The following is a 17,495-nucleotide window of genomic DNA, read 5'->3' as shown; positions in this document are numbered from 1 at the left end:
TGACAGACTAAGAGTCATACAGAAACAATTTGGTGACACTACTGCTGCTAAAAGGTGGCTCTGCAAGCTACTCACTCATGTACAGTGCTTAGTTTTTCAGAGTACTCTATAGATTCCTATGAAAACACTCTTTTCCACATGACTGTATGTCAGATAAAAGAGATACGATCTGTGAAGAGGATTCTGAGAAGAGAAAACATCTGGGGACCTGCCCCGAAAAGTTCATTTTGTTCATCTGGACGTAGAGTTTTCAGTAGCAGGAACGCTCTGTCACTCATCCGAGTTCGACTTCAGACTTCTTCTGTCTCAGCTCAGTGCAGGTTTCCCCAACCTTTGTTTGAATTTAGACTTTACATGTTGTCCAGTTTCAGGCAAGGGAACTGAAAAGTGTGCTGAGGATAAATGATCAATTAGGCAGATGTAAATGAACAACAGCTGCAGGCTGGTGGCTCTGACATCACACCTGATGGACACCTAGAAGGCTAGATTCAATTGTTTTGGAGTTTCTGAAGACCGTCTATGACTCTGGGGTGACATCAATCATCTTTTATGGTGTGTTCTGCTGGGACAGCTGGGGCTGTCCCAGCAGCGTGCCCATCCCAGCACACGTCGCTGAGATGTGTGGTCTCAGGTAACTGGTACTGCTGGAGGCTGCAGGTGACATAGTCATACTATACCAGTGTAATAACTGAAATAGAAATGAATAAATAAACAGATAACATAGTCACATGAACAAGAGGAGCCTATAGAGATTCTAAGTAGCTGATCTTGCAAAAGCAAAATGTGTTGTGCACCACAATGCATTCAGGTCACAATTCTGATTGCAAAAGCTGGCAGATAGGACAGGATATTAAAAATAAAACAAAAACCCACCTCCCACCACATGCAGGTCATCCTAGCAGCACTGAGCAGCTCCTACAGTGACACGCTGCTGCAACAACAGTGTGCGAGGAGAAATTTCAGATATCTTTCCAGCTGCTGTCAGACTCTACAATAGAGTCTTAGTGCCCACTTTAAAATTAGGTGTATACAACATCAGGGGAATAACAACACGTGATATATTACACCGTGCCATTATTTACTTAACAAAAACTAAGCCAAAAGGCAGTTTCTGCACTTTTTTCACAAATGTCAATATTTTTTTATTTACTTATTTTTAAAACATGTGGTTTATTGAATTGAAAAAAAAAATAGCTGCAATTGTTGTAACGCGAGCTATGAAAGACAACCTGCATCTGCACCTGTTGTCACTGGTCCTCACATCATGTTTGCAGCATGTTCTGAACCACAAACAGAGCAGTGCTAACTGGTGGGCTGGTGATGTAGACACTGATGCTAGTTAATTTAAGGTGGGGCTGCTGAAATGTTTAAAAGCTGAAGCCCCCAAAGTTTTACTTGTCTGTGACACAAATGAGCTCCAACCTGCTCAGGTAGAATTTAACAACAGCTGAGCTGCACTAGACCTGGTCTCTGCTCATCTTGACTCCTCGTTTGGTAAGAACTTTTTATTTGTATATTTAAAATCTTTTATAGACAGCATGTTTATTTTGAATAACTCGATCTCCTGCCACACTTATACTCACATTCACTAACCAGATATGGGCTTTAAAACATGCATCATCTGGGTTCTGTGACCATGAATATCGTGCATAAGAAATGTGCATGCACAGGCAGAGGCCTATCTTTTTTTATTTATGTTCAAATAATGTTCAATTTTAATTCCCCCTTTAGAGCATTTCATTTACTGAAGACATCTTCACCACCTGCTGTTCCAGACGACTGACTCGTGCCTGAACTCCTGCAGGTTAATCAACCAACCACTGATCAGTAAAGCAAAAAGTACGGTAAGTGTCCTCAGTTGGAAAAGTTTGCTTAAAAGTTTCATATCTTTATAATATAAATAATTATATTTAGCAAGAATGTTGTCATGACTGAGTGCAATGACCGTTTCCCTCTGTAAGGTTCAATGTGTGGATGCAAGTAGAGAAGTTGTCTTTAGATACACCTCATGAATAGGGGTGGGTTTTTATAATCGATTTATCGATTAAAATCGATTCTGGCTTGGATAACGTGAAATCAATCCATTAAAATCCTGAATTGATTTTTTTTAATATAAATTTATTTTGCCCAAAATGCCAGAATCTCTGGTGAAAGATCACAAACTTTCAACAACCACCAAACAGCTAAGACAGTAAATGAGAGCAGGAACACGGATTCTGCACAAAGATGTAAACACACAGCGCGGAGCGCGGATCAGAATCAGTTAGATGTCGCCTTTCTCACAGTCGGGGCTGAAAGCCGACAGCTCGCTGATTCTGATTTGTCGGCGGGTCCACGCTTTGTGTTCACGCCCTTTTTGCGCTGATCATAAAGCTGTTAGTTTTATCTCTCTCCAAACAACATTGACTGAACCAGCAGCAAACGAAGCAGCAAACTACGCTTCACATAAACATCGTCATGAATTCACTCTGACTTTTGCTGTTTTGCTTCCACCACGATGCACAGCTCTCTCTCTCTGTCTGTCTGTTGTCTTGCTTGTTACACAGAAGTCTACCGTTGTTTACAGGCTGTCAGCTGCTGTTTTACTTACTTCCGAAAAGAAAACCCAATTTCTGCCGTTCAATACTAAACAAATGTAAACTTTTTAAAATTATGCAAAATGCAAAACGCTTAGCCGTGTCTCTAATAAAACCGCGGTAATGTCAGAGGTAACGTTCATATGTTGATTAATGGTTTTCTTTCATTTTTGATGTACTGCAGAATATTTTTATAAAATCCCAGAACAGTAAAACCACCTTCATGTTTTTCTGTGTTTTATCTTCAGCTACTTTGACACAAAGGCATCTGCTGTGACGCTCACACCTCTGATAACGTCTTGTGTGTGTCAGCTTCCTTTTTATAGATACAATAAAATGTACTGTACTGATCTGAATTATAATATTTCTGACTGTCCAAATTTCCCAGATTCAAATCGAATCGAATCGTGGATCGAACTGATTCGGTACCTTGTGAATTGGAAGCGAATCGATTCTAGAAATCAGTGACGATACCCTGCCCTACTCATGAACTCATCAACTGAGAGTTAAAAAAATCATCAAATTTATTTAAATGACTTGTTGTTAATTTCCACTACTTTACATAAAAACTTCTGTCACATGGTAAATGGCCTGTATTTGTATAGCGCTTTTACTAGTCCCCCCTAGGGACCCCAAAGCGCTTTACACACCCAGTCATTCACACACTGGTGGAGGCAGCTACAGTTGTAGCCACAGCTGCCTTGGGGCAGACTGACAGAAGCGAGGCTGCCATATCGCGCCATTGACCCTTCTAGCCAACACCAGTAGGTGAAGTGTCTTGCCCAAGGACACAACAACCGAGACTGTCCGAGCCGGGGCTCGAACCGGCAACTTTCAGATTACAAGGCGAACTCCCAACTCTTGAGCCACGATCACCGCAAATGAGCTGCTATGCAGGCATATTCAAATATTTCTAAGATTATAAGGTCTTACCAGCAAACTCCACAATTTTATTTGTGTCTTCGTGAAAAAAGTCAAGTTTAATCTTGTGAATGTAAAAAATTATTAGGTAAAGCAGCCCCTTCATAATGTCTACATGCTACCAAATGTATGTAAATGATTACAATTTCCTGTTTAAAAAAAAATCAAGTAATACTTTTAAAAATTACACAATATTATTGTTCAACATGTCCTCCGTGGCTCTCTGAAAAGTTTCAAAATATTTACTAAAGTAAAAATTAGACTGGTTTTGATATTGAATTTTTGGAAGCTGTTATATTGATATTGATTTTTTATTTTTATTTTATTTTATCATTTAATGATTTTAAAAGTCATCATTAAAAGGAATAAGAAAGTAATGACACATGTTTTTAGTTAGTTTCATTTACTTTAATTATTATTTTTTAAATGATCCTTGGCGCATATATTCCTTTCAGGCACTCTCCAATTAACCTGCGGTCTTTACAGTGAAGACACGCAAACATCAACCTGGAACATAACTGTATGAAAATATATGATCCGTATTCGTCTTAGTTCATAGTTACACTGTTTAAAATAGAATATTAAACCAAACAGCGGTAATTACCTGTCCAGCAGAGATTCGCTAGCTCTTGTTTCATTTCAAGCTCAGTTAAATTATTTCTTTCTGCTTTTCCTCATCAGCGATCTTCCGTCTTTTCTTTTCGACTTGTCTCTCAGTCCGCGCTTCCTGCTCAAGTAAGTCAGCCCCCTCCTCTGGCGCGCATGCTCTGCAGCGCATACCCGACGGGGTCTGCGCAGCGCGTGCACCACAGGTGTGGAGAAGTACTGATTAGTGCTCCAGTTTCAACATAAACGCTTCCAGAAAGCGAAACATGCTCCTTTTCAGACTAAAATATCAACGTTTCAAACCATATTCCAGGGTTTTTAGTTCACCGTTTACGAGGTTTAACAAGAAAATAAAAGACAAATCTGAATGTTTGAAAATGATTTGAAAAAATTCTGTAAAGAATGGATCAGAAATACTAAAATTATCCTTTTACTTAAATTTAGTTGCTTTATTCATTTGTTACATAAGTTAAACAAACTTATGTGGGTTTCTATATAAGTCAATAAAGAAACAAGAACAAACTGAGAGGTTCTGGAAGCGTGGAGTTCAGTTTGCAAATTTATCTAATGCAAAAAACATCTATGAATAAAACTTTTTTTAATTATTATTATTATTATTATTATTATTATTTTTATTTTTTATTTTGAATAAATGAATAAAACTTTGTTGGCCAGCAACTTTTCAAAAAGACAAAAAAGAGAAAAGCTGGTCATAAAAAGAAGCTATTATCTGGGGGGAAATAATCATTTGATCCTCTGCTGAATTTGTAAGTTTGTTCACTTATATTAAATAATCAGTCTCTAATTTTTTTTTTAAGTATTTTCATTTTGATGTAATGAGACAGAATATCAACCAAAATTGAATAAAAAATGTATTTGCTAAAATAAATGAATTGATTTATATGTCACTGAGTGAAGTAAGTATTTGATCTCAAACACAACTTAGTACTTGGTGGAGAAACCTTTATTGCCTAGCACTGCGGTAATATGTTTCTTGTAGTTGGTCACTGGGTTTGCTCACATCTCAGGAGGGATTTTTTTCCACTCCTCCTTCCACAAACTCTCTAAATTCTTTAGATTTCTTTGCTGCTGTTTGGTAACTTTAAGCTTCAGCTCCCTCCACAGATTTTCTTCAGGACTGAGGTTTGGAGACTGCCTTAGCTCCACTCCATGTCCTTGTGCTTCTTCTTTAGCCACACCTTTGTTGCATCAGTGGTATGTTTTAGGCCATTGTCATGCTGGAAGACCCATCGATGACACATCTTCAGTCTTTTGCCTGAGAGAAAGTGGTTCTTGTCCAAGATTTTGCAGTACATGGCTCCATCTACTGGCCGCCTCAGTGTGGTGAAGTCGTCTTGTATCCTTGGCAGAAAAACAGCCCCACAGTATAATGTTTCCACTTCTGTGCTTGACAGTGGGGATGATATTCTGTGGGTTACACTCAGCATTTCTCTTCCTCCAAACAAAGTGGGCTCAGTTCATGCCACAGAACGCTTGTTGGGTTGTCGAGGATCAAAAACTTACTTCACTCAATTATATGCAAATCAGTGAAAAGAAATCATGTATTGTGTTTTTTTTCTGTTGGTGTTCATGTCTCTCTCCAGTAAAATAAAACATCCACAAAAAATAGAGACTGTTCATTTCTTCATAAGGGAACAAATTTACAAATTCAGCAGGGGATCAAATACTTACTTCTGCCACTACAGTGATGACGCTTTTGTTGCATTAAATTCTTGATCTGGAAAATGTTCCTGTTTTTCTCTCTCCAGGAAACAATGAGGATCATGTTTACCTGTTTGCTGCTTGTGCTGCCCTTTGTTACTGGACTCTCAAAACCAGCCAATCTTCAACCCAACCGAATTGAGAAGCGACTGAATGAAACAAATTATGAAAAGTTTAGACGACAGCATGTAGATGCCAAGATGAGCGTGAAAAAATGTGATACAGAAATGAAAAAAAAGAAAATATATGCTGATCGAAACAAATGTAAGGATGTTAACACATTCATCCTCAGTGATTACAAACAGGTCAAAGCCATTTGTAACGGTCAAGGAAGATATGATCAGACGAATGGCACGACAAAGAGTGTAGCAAAGTTTCGCATTGTTAGATGTGACCTAAAGAACAATGGAGCCAGGAAACCCAAGTGTCAGTATAAAGGCAAACTTCTCACTAACAGAATAGTTGTGGTCAAATGTGAAGGAAAGTTACCTGTGCACTATTGTGGTGATGAAATGACCTTTGAATCCAATAATGCAACTATAGGAAAAATCCCCATGCGCTCTACTTCTGTACCCACAAATATACATTTCTGAGATAACAAAAGAGCAACATTTATCATCAGCTCTAACTAAACGTCGCTGGAAATGTCTTCTTCATTATAAGTTTTTATTTGAGTCTGTCTTAGCAATAAGTATATACATTTTTTAACATGTGATCAACCTCTATTTCTTCACACGTTACATGAAATAACATAAAACTATTATTTCCTTCTGATGAGGGAATTTTATATTCATCCCACCAATACCGACATATTAATTGTACTGACTGTAGGATGCTGTGTAGAAATAATCTCTTAGATCCAGCTTGCTTCTAATAAAATATTTTTTATCTGATCACAGGATAAGCATATAATAAATGTCACTTTTTGGTGTTTGTTGGTTTTTATATATTTATTTTTTAACATTTGGAGCATCACCAGTTACAAGACTCACAAGCTGACAAGTTCTTATTCCGCGCCCTGTCTCTTGTTTCTTTTGTTTTTAATGTCATCCAATTTTTTTGTTTTCATTTTGGCATGCGATTCATTTCTAAGACTTTTCTAAACGTCTAAACGTCGTTGCCATAACGGAGGGGGCTTGAGCATTTGCCCCTTTCCTCTTGGACGTCCCAAGAGCCCTGTTCTTGAGGCATTACTATTTTTTTAATCTGTGTACATGTGCTGTCTGTGCCCCTCAACAATAACATTTAACTAATAACCCCAATTTTGCTAAATAAAAGGATCTGGCTTCCACTAGTCACATGATGCCCATTAACTAATTCTCGACTTTGACGGCAGAGGGCATTGGTTACGAGATCACAAAGAACATGCACATTTTTTGCCGCCTGGGTGGTGCGGAGCTGTAAGCGAAACACACAAAGTAATTGGGAGATGCAGACTGGTGCAACAAAAACCAGTAAGTAGGTGTAGAGCGTACACTGTAGTCTATAGCAGCGGTCCCCAACCCCCGGGCCACGGACCGGTACCAGGCCTTGAGTCGTTTGGTACCGGGTCAAGAGAGTTGAAGCTCGTACTGCACAGAAAAAATAAATAACTTACATTATTTCCGTTTTATTTATTATCCGACTCTGAACAGTGTTTTATTTGGAAAAAGACTGAATTCTCTCAGTTACTTCAGTCTATGACTGACTCTTGACGCATGTCAAGATACATTAGTTAATATTAAACCCACAAACTAGCAAAATTAGTAAAAAACAGATGTCTTTGGAGGGTTTCTTTGCAAAGGAAAAAAGGCCCAGTGAGGAGACAGAAGAAGAGTCTATGACAACTACTAAGAAAAAGAAAGCTGCATTTAACAGACAACAAGTGGATATATTGCAACAAGTGATTCCCATGCACCAAGCCCGCTCTGCATAATATATGTGGAGACCAGCTCTCCAGTGAGGCAATGAAGCCTTCAAAACTGCTTCGTCACTTGGAGACATTAAAAAACAAGCCTTTGGACTAGTTTAAAAGAAAAAAGCAGGAACAACAGGGACAGAAGCCATTACTGAGGGCCTCCACAACAACAAATACAAGTGCACTGAGAGCATCATACTTGGTGGCTAACCATATTGCTAAGGCTAAAAAGTCATTCACTATTGGTGAAGAATCGATCCTTCCTGCCACTAAAGACATTTGCTGTGAACTTTTCCCCTTAATATTGGTATGATCCCAGCTCAGGCACTGAGCGAGGGGGCGGGGCAGCTGCTGCCTGCGAGTGCGCTGTTGGAGAAGCGCAGCGAGGCAGACAGAGAACTGAAGTTTGACCAGGTTCCAAAGGAAATCATTCGTACTGTACAAATAATGTAAATATGACGGTGCATCACAAAAGATTGATATCAAACTGATCACTTGACCCATATTACGTTACTTGCTCTTCAAGTGAATCAACAAAAGGTGAAATGAAAAGCCGAACAACAACAATGCTGTTTCTTTAGAGAGTCTCAGCTTACATGTGTGTTTATTTCATATTTTCAGTTGTTTCCCTCCACGGCTAAATAAATCGGTTTCAGTTATGCACTGATATACAAGACTGGACATAAGGAGCTTCTTTCAAAGAAAACCTCTGGTAGATGTTATTTTATATATTATGCTTTGTATGTTGTTCAGTATATTTCTATGCAAAACAAAAGGAATTTCAATACACAGCAGTACATTCACAGTTGAAACCAGATATTTACATACACTTTATGGAAAACACAAGAACATTTTTTTACTGTACAACATCAATTTAGAGTAAACTTGTTTTGTTTTGCATAAATAAATATTGAAATATATTTTGAATTAGTTAAAGAGAGAGAGCTGTCTCTTTTTTATCACTTTCACCAAATTTAGGAGCACATATACACTAAGTTTATTGTTAATTAATAAGAAAACTCCAGACGATTCCATTCTGAGCTGAAGAAGCTTCTGATAGGTTGGTGGCACAGCTGTGGATGCATATAAGGCAAAACACAGAGCCTGTTTCTTTGACATGGGAACATCAAGAGATGTCAACCAAAACACCTGGAAAAGAACTGTGGAGCTCCATAAGTGTGGCTCAGTTTGAATACAATTTGGTGCCATTTACAATTAAGAAATACAGACAGTTTCTCTCTTTACTCTTAAAGTTAACAAATATGTTTTTTATATTTATCAACATAAAAAATAAACATTTAGTCTGATTTGATGTTACAATTAAAAAAGTGTTTTTATCTGAAGAGTTTGTAAATATCTGGTTTCAACTGTATATTTGATGATGTTGGTGTTTGGCTTGATTGTCAGCACAAAGAGGGAGAGAGAGAGGACAGAACAGAGATGAACAAGAGCAGGTGAGACACACATGTTAGTCAAATGGTTGTTTACCAAAAGTATCAGCGTATCATAGGTCCTCATGTATCTCGTACCTAGTGTTTCTTTTTAGGTTTGTTATTTTTCAAATTCTATATTTATTAAGTTTTGCAGGCTTGTTTGTACAACAAGGCTGAATAATTATATAAACTTTTCTCAATCTAAATAGTGGACTTTGGTAGAATTAAAAAATAAGTGTAGTGCAGGTCTATGATGATTTTTAGTGCTACTATCATCTAGCTCTGATTCTGGTTCTGTCTTGGTTAAATCCTAAGTAGTCCTGCTTCTGAACTGTTGTAGTCCTGTTTTAATTCCGGATCAGTTCTGGGTCTGGTTGAATTGGGGTTTAGTCCTCGTGTCTTGATACAGCCCCGACTTTGTTCTGCCTTGCTGCTTAATTAAAAAACTACTTTAAGGTGTCCTGCACATGTGATATATTTTTCCCTATATGAATATGAACTCAAAACAGAGCCAATTAATCTTTCAGTCATTTCTTCCCCCCCACCCCCCAAGTCCCAGATGCATACTACCCTTTAGGGCTAAGCCCCGGGTGTATCAAATGTCTGCCTCTGCTCTGCTCTACAACAGAATCACAAAGGTGTCTCCAATAAGCTGCAGAGATGATTGTTGTTTTAATTTTTTAACGGTACACAAGCAAAAAATTAGAAGAGAGGTCATGAAGTTTCTTACTAAACAGTAGCGCCCTCTGCAGTTTGTGTGTGTAAGTGCAAAAGTTTACAGCACCTGGTATTCCCAGGCGGTCTCCCATCCAAGTACTGACCAGGCCTGACCCTGCTTAGCTTCCGAGATCAGACGAGATCGGGCGCGTTCAGGGTGGTATGGCCGCAAGCGAAAGGTCAGCTCAGAAACGGCGTTTTTATACATGCTGTAATGACACATACACGCTTACGTTTTTGTTTTCTATATTTAAGTTAAAATGTCCAAACGACAAAAATGTTGGACTTCCAAATCGACCCAACACACCGTGTGCTCTCTGTCACTTTAACACTGTGCTGTAATCAACGAACATGTCTTCTTATCGTGATGTTACTGCGGGAAAAGCATTTTTGCAGCTCAATTTGAAGCTGCAGTTAATAACGAAGGTTTGCATGTTGTCGCTGTAACATATGAAGTTTAGCACAATAATATAGATCAAACTGTGAGACATTTGCCACCAATAAAAGGTCTTTTTCACAGCTTTGCTTTCGCTTACGGCCATACCACCCTGAACACGCCCGATCTCGTCTGATCTCGGAAGCTAAGCAGGGTCGGGCCTGGTCAGTACTTGGATGGGAGACCGCCTGGGAATACCAGGTGCTGTAAGCTTTTGCACTTACACACACAAACTGCAGAGGGCGCTTCTGCTCCTGCTTGTGCTAAGAGGCATGAGAAGTTAACATTTATGGGTGATAAAACCCTTTTTCTATATTTTTAACATGAGAATATCAGTTTTCCATCTTGTGTTCCAGAGTAATCGGACAAAAGACAAACGTAGAACAAGGAAAAAAGAGGCCAAGTGTCTCACCTATAAAACAAAATAGAATAGAATAGAATAGAATAGAATTCAACTTTATTGTCATTGCACATGCACAGGTACAGGGCAACGAAATGCAGTTTGCATCCATCCAGAAGTTCTTTAGTGATATAGATATATTACAATATATATTAGCAATAATATAGATATGTGAGTATATTACAGAAATGGGTCTATTATGGTATGTTATAATGTACACGGTATGAAGTATGTTGTGAATATTCTATAACTATAAGTATGTACAGGCTGTAGTGAGTACAAGCTATGTACAGGATATGAACAGGATATAAATATGAAAAACTATACAGAATATGAAATAAATAACTTTACAGAATCTGGGATATACAGCTATACAGAAATGGGAACTATGCAAGTTGTAAACAGTTGTAGGATTAAAGATTATCGAATGTACAGAATGATTATTTACACAGAGCTATACAGTAGCTGAAAATTACTGTTTTCTGAATAGTCTCACACAGATAAACATTTGCAGGGAATACCTTTTCCTTCAAAACAAACGTCACAGACTGTGTTTTTCTTTACTGATTGTATTTGAGTAGAAACTCAGATTAAAATGGCATGAGTGCTCATAAAACGATTTAACTGTAAAAGTAGGTGTAGTGGATCACTTTGCATAGATGTAGATAAAAGTGCAGTAAGCAAAGACTACAGTGGTCATTGAGCAGCTGTTCCTATAATGTGAATCTGGGATAAAGGCAGAGATTATTTGTTTGCCTTTGTTTCCTGGTTCTTTCTTTCTTATCCAAATGGAAAAAGAGAGCATAAAAGTACTGTTTACAAGCAGCTTATCTATCTCATTGTGCCCACTATCATAAAATCTTGGTTGACTGAGCACTGAGCCATCTACCACTCGAAATTGAACCTGTGTGGGACAACAACAAAGTCCAGTATACTAAGTTTCAGTAATGTGCAGTTTTTTCTGTGGAAGATGTAAATCTAAATAGATGTCCTATTGTATGCATAATATAGCACTGAAATGTATAAAACAACTTCTAAAGACAAATTTCAATTTATTTTAGATTTTCTCAAATCCAAACAGCGCTAAAAGCATACACACAGTCAAATATTTTTCATACGAGGTGCTGAAGGTTCTGCAATGTTCTGTCAGTGCGCCCCAGGGCAGCTGTGGCTACAATGTAGCTGCCATTACCAGTGTGTGAATGTGTGTGTGAATGTGTGAATGACTGAATGTAGTGTAAAGCTCTTTGGGGTCCTTGGGGACTAAGTAAAGCGCTGTACAAATACAGGCCATTTACTGTGCATGTGTTTATGCTCAAGTGTATGAATAAATTAGTCAGTTTGAAACAGTTGCAATTTAAACAGTAGAAGAGTGGCACTATATTTATATATTTATAAAGAATTTCAAACAACAATTAATTGATGGTCAAAGCAGGTTTATTTAATTAATATCCAGATTTCCAATTAGTTCCGAATTGATTCAGCAGCAAATCACATCACCAGTCACTTCAAGGCTGTATGTATTATTGTAAGGTAGACCCTACAATAAGACATACAGAGAACCCAACAATCATATGACCCCCTATGAGCAAGCACTTTGGCGACAGTGGGAAGGAAAAACTCCCTTTTTACAGGAAGAAACCTCCGGCAGAACCAGGCTCAGGTCGGGGCGGCCATCTGCTGCGACCGGTTGGGGTGAGAGACTGAAGACGTTTGTTGTAGGTCTGATTGAAGGACTGATGTGATGGTAAGTTGTCTGCTGCTCCGCTTTGAATATTGAGAGATTAGTTGATGGATTTCAAGCCAAATTGTGCCCAAGTTTAAGACCACATTCATTGGTTGTTTTTGTTGATGTTATTGTTTTGGGCTTTTTTTTCACAAGAATTTCTAGCTCCCCTAGAATTCTGGCCACCCAAACGATGATTGCTGCTGAGAGAGCACAAGGTTTTGTCCCCCTGTACTATTCATGTCAGTGCAGGGGGTTCTCCTTGAGAGGCCAGGGTGGAAAAAGGGATGCTTCAGAACCTCCAAGGGTGTTATGCGCTGATTTGCATCCAAGGCCAACATTTCTTTGATTAGCCTTACAAATAATGTTTGGCCATTTTCCGGTCCTCGCCTAACCTTTAGCAGTTGTTCGAGGTCATCGAGACGCTTAAGTTTTATATATCGAGTTTCTTTAGATCGATAATGTGTCTCGTATTGAAATTGTTCTTGGGTCTTAAATGTCCAGCGCTGTTTGTTGTGGTTATCCTCGATGAAGTAGCAGTCAGTGTACAAGCCAGACTCTAGAAGATGATCTGGTAGCTGACCCTGGGTTTCAATTATGAATTTTAAAACATCATAATCGTCTTCCCCAGGATAGAGAGGCACCCCTGTAGCAAGCTCCACAGCTACCAGCCCCAGAGACCACATGTCAATTGCTTCGTGGTATGGAATGCCAAGCATAACCTCAGGTGCACAATAACCAGTTGTCCCCACACGGTCACCAGGAATCACTGCAGAAGCAGGACATGCGAGGCCAAAGTCTATGAGTTTGACTTTGACGGGAGACTCACTGTGGTTCACAACCATGATGTTTCCAGGTTTGAGGTCAGCATGCACTATTCCCACAGAACCCAGGTGGAACAGAGCATTTGCAAGCTGATGCAAAATTGGCCTGAGTTCTCTCATTGGGAGACCTCGGTTATTCCGGTCCCCAATGTAGTCCCACAGGCTTTGGTCGAGCAGTTCGAAATTCAAGCAAATGCGCTGTCCATCGAGGAAATAGCCGTTCCATTCCACAATGTTGCACCTGTCTGGATCCAAGCGTCGTAGCTGCTCCAGGATGAAAATTTCCAGTTTTGCCTGGAGCAGAATTTCAGGGTCGCTCTTGTTGACTTTAATAGCAACGGTTTTGTTGTTTTTTGTATCGCGACATCTGGTTACCAAACCAAAGCCTCCTTCTCCAAGGAAAGCCTCTACCACGTGGTGATCTCCTAAAATGGTCCCTTCCGTTATTTGAAGATCATCTTCAGAGGCAGATGGGTTGGCTGAGGTGTTGATGTCTCCTTTTTGAGGAAATTCAACTGAGTTTTGGAAACTGCAGCTGAATTTTTGCAATCCATGACTTTTCCAGCTTGAAGGCTGCTGAGAGAGCACAAGGAGTTCTCCCCCTGTACTATTCATGTCAGTGCAGGGGGTTCTCCTTGAGAGGCCAGGGTTGAAAAAGGGATGCTTCAGAACCTCCGAGGGTGTTATGCGCTGATTTGCATCCAAGGCCAACATTTCTTTGATTAGCCTTACAAATAATGTTTGGCCATTTTCCGGTCCTCGCCTAACTTTCAGCAGTTGTTCGAGGTCATCGAGACACTTAAGTTTTATCGATCGAGTTTCCTTGGATCGATAATCTGTCTCGTATTGAAATTGTTCTGGGGTCTTAAATGTCCAGCGCTGTTCGTTGTGGTTATCCTCGATGAAATAGCTGTCAGTGTACAAGCCAGACTCTAGGAGATGATCTGGTAGCTGACCCTGGGTTTCAATTATGAATTTCAAAACGTCATAATCGTCTTCCCCAGGATAGAGAGGCACCCCTGTAGCAAGCTCCACAGCTACCAGCCCTAGAGACCACATGTCAATTGCTTCATCATATGGAGTGCCAAGCATAATCTCAGGTGCACAATAACCAATTGTCCCCACACAGTCACCAGGAATCACTGCAGAGGTGTTACATGCGATGCCAAAGTCTATAAGTTTGACTCTGACTTGAGACTCACTGCGGTTCACAACCATGATGTTGACAGGTTTGAGGTCAGCATGCACTATTCCCACAGAACCCAGGTGGAATAGAGCATTTGCGAGCTGATTCAAAATTGGCCTGATTTCTCTCATTGGGAGACCTCGGTTATTCCGGTCCCCTATGTAGTCTGACAGGCTTTGGTCGAGGAGTTCAAAATTCAGGCAAATGCGCTCTCCATCGAGGAAATAGCCGTTCCATTCGACGATGTTGCACCTGTCTGGATCCAAGCGTCGTAGCTGCTCCAGGATGAAAATTTCCAGTTTTGCCTGGAGCAGAATTTCAGGGTCGCTCTTGTTGACTTTAACAGCAACAGTTTTGTTGTTTTTTGTATCGCGACATCTGGTTACAACACCAAAGCTTCCTTCTCCAAGGAAAGCCTCCACCATGTGGTGATCTCCCAAAATGGTCCCTTTAGATATTCCAAGCTCATCTGAGCCGAAGGCTGTGTTGGCTGACATGGTGTAATGTGTCTGTTTGCGCTGTGAATTGGTGAGAAACAAAACTGAACTTGTTTTGGTTTCTCTCGTAAATTGCTCTCAAAGCTTCTCAAAAGGGTTTTAGTTGCTGCAGGTCAACGTCCGTTAAGCATAAAGTAACAGGTGAGCGCTTCTATTTATAGGTTTTGGATCAAAGCAAAGTTATGACGTCAGAAAGGATCAAAGCAAAGTTACCACGTCACAAGCGATCGAAGCGATTCTAATATGTGCGCATGCGCACATATGAGAAGCGATCGAAGGGATTCTAATATGTGCGCATGCGCACACACGTGCTTGTTTGTGTAATATTGTTCACACTAAACTTGACCCTAATCAATTTAATATCAGTCAATCAAAGAAAATGTTAGTTTTGGAAAATTTTAAAATGACATAACTGACAGTTAAAACATTTTTTGTTCATGTATTTGTATTTGTATTGTCTTCGGAATTTTTTTTTGCATACCATGTCAAGCTTTTCTGTATATAGTCATGTCGTAGATTTCGGAGCAAACAAGAAATTGAATTGGATTTTAATATTGCAGTGCTTGGATTTCGGATTTGGTGCTTAAAACTTCTTGAAACTGTAACCGTATTTCATTCACCACAAAGAACTATCTGATTGAATAGTTTTCTTATCAGATAGAGAAATAAAACGAGTCGCAAAGTCTAAAAGCAACATTTGTCTGCCTGGGCTGTACCTCTGCACGTTAGTCTGTTTCAGTGTGTGACCCCCCACCCCCTCCCTGATCAGTCGGGGGTGAGTGCGCTAATGTGCCTGGAGGCCGTTTTAATGAGTGTTTGCTGGAAAACGAAAAATACAAGAAGGATTTGTACGTTTTCACAACGGGGGAGTTGCGTAAGTACTAGTAAATAATTTTCTCGAGTGTGTACGTTACACATGTTATTTGTTTAAAATTGGTATTATTATTTTGCTAGCTAGCAAACTCGCGGGACAAAGGATTGAAGTGCACTCAGTGCGATACAATACGGTGGCGCTATTCTAACAGTTAGTTATTGCAGGGTAACTTGTAGAATATGCTGTGAATTGAACCAAGATTACACAGCAGTAGCAGTAATACGAGTTACTTCCCTCAAGTGAAAGCGTTAAACGTTAGCCCGATGCTTAACTAGCCAACGTCAGGCTTTCTGATTGAAGGCTAAAAGCGACGTTGTCACCAAGTAAACAGAATATTGATGATATTTTTGTGTATCGCTGCAGCCTTTTCAAGTATTAACCTGGTGTCTTTGGGAACAGCTTAGGGGGAAATGACGGTAATATGACTGAACCATATGGGAAGAAAGAATAGGCACTTTTTTGTGCTAGCGAAGTTTCCTGGCTTTCATTCAAAATCTGTTTATCATTAAACAATTGAAACATAATGGCTTCAAGCTGACATTGAGGCCTGTGGGGCACTATCAGCCACTGAGACAGTAGACAAGTGACTATTTCACACTTTAAGGCTGCCTGTTTATTTAAGGGAGATGAACAGTACATTCTAACTGTACATAATAATATCAATGATGATAGATTAAATAAATGGGTTTTTGAAAGACGCTTGTGCATTTTTAAAGTCTAAAGTGTTGAATTGATCTGAGTATGTCATGTGTTCAAAGCCTCTCCCAGTCAGTGCTGTTCTCTATGCCTGTCTTACTCTACATGATGTTATTAGCACAAACACTTTAAAGGTGATAATTAGGTCTACAACAATAACACAGACTGCAATGTAGTTAAGCGTCTTACAGTTAGTTTTGAATGAATGAACTTAAAAACAACACAAGCAAAGATCTGTCTCCTCCTGTTTTGTGTGTCACATAAGAAAGAAGCATCAATATCTGATGAGAAGACTTATTCATTTGGCCTTTCACGTGGTCTTACTCAGGTGATGCGAAGTGAAATATGCATCCTTTTTATGGTAATGTGCTGGAAAATGTTGAAAATGGACATTAAACGTGCTTACAAAGTGCTTGAATTTGACCCTGAAAGGTGTATGAAGCCAGAAAAAGTCACACTTGGAGTAAAAACCTCTCATAGCAAGTTAATCATATTCAATTGATTTGATGCTTTCAGCACAAAATTTAGCCACACAGTCAGGACAGCGTCTGATTTACCTTCATCGGTAAACGTGTTTATGCAGTACATAGTAACAGTGTGGCTGAGTCCTCTGGTTCAAATCAGTTCCAGTACATTTGGAGATGTAAGTCTTAACCTTTCACATGCATCGGGAAGGAAAAAACATTAAATCTGCACAGTACTGCCGAAGTGCAGCGATACATTGTGAAGTGCACATTTGCATTTCTCATACAGTACCGAGCAAAAGTCTTGAACCACCCCCTTATTTTTTCGTGTTTTGCCAGGTCAGTCTGTGTTAACGGTGTTATTAACTGCATTCTTCAACTAAAGAAGTGAGAACAAATGATGTGGGCTTTTGTTTTTTTGCAATAGGCTGCAAGTAAATGTGTACAGATACAATTTAAAATTGGTTCTTTGTTAAGTTTTCTGGTCCTTTCCGTGACTTAGGTGTCTGTTTATGTTTGA

At 39.4% G+C, this 17,495-nt stretch overlaps 1 long non-coding RNA gene and 2 other non-coding genes across 3 annotated transcripts; 1 reads left to right on the top strand and 2 right to left on the bottom strand.

Moving 5' to 3' along the window:
* Positions 1–602: 602 nt before the first annotated feature.
* Positions 603–4,187, bottom strand: LOC143415741 (uncharacterized). Its single transcript, XR_013096165.1, has 3 exons — positions 4,102–4,187; positions 874–931; positions 603–688 (listed from the first exon to the last, which is right to left on the bottom strand). It is a non-coding gene; the product is annotated as an uncharacterized LOC143415741 (long non-coding RNA).
* A 5,740-nt stretch (positions 4,188–9,927) lies between these two features.
* LOC143415810 (5S ribosomal RNA) lies at positions 9,928–10,046 on the bottom strand. Its single transcript, XR_013096250.1, has one exon. It is a non-coding gene; the product is annotated as a 5S ribosomal RNA (ribosomal RNA).
* A 356-nt stretch (positions 10,047–10,402) lies between these two features.
* LOC143415802 (5S ribosomal RNA) lies at positions 10,403–10,521 on the top strand. The gene has a single exon (XR_013096241.1). It is a non-coding gene; the product is annotated as a 5S ribosomal RNA (ribosomal RNA).
* The last annotated feature ends 6,974 nt before the right edge of the window (positions 10,522–17,495 follow it).

This window comes from Maylandia zebra, unplaced genomic scaffold, assembly GCF_041146795.1.
Source record: "Maylandia zebra isolate NMK-2024a unplaced genomic scaffold, Mzebra_GT3a scaffold03, whole genome shotgun sequence".
Classification (NCBI taxonomy): domain Eukaryota; kingdom Metazoa; phylum Chordata; class Actinopteri; order Cichliformes; family Cichlidae; genus Maylandia; species Maylandia zebra.
This window is presented reverse-complemented; position numbering and strand designations above follow the sequence as displayed.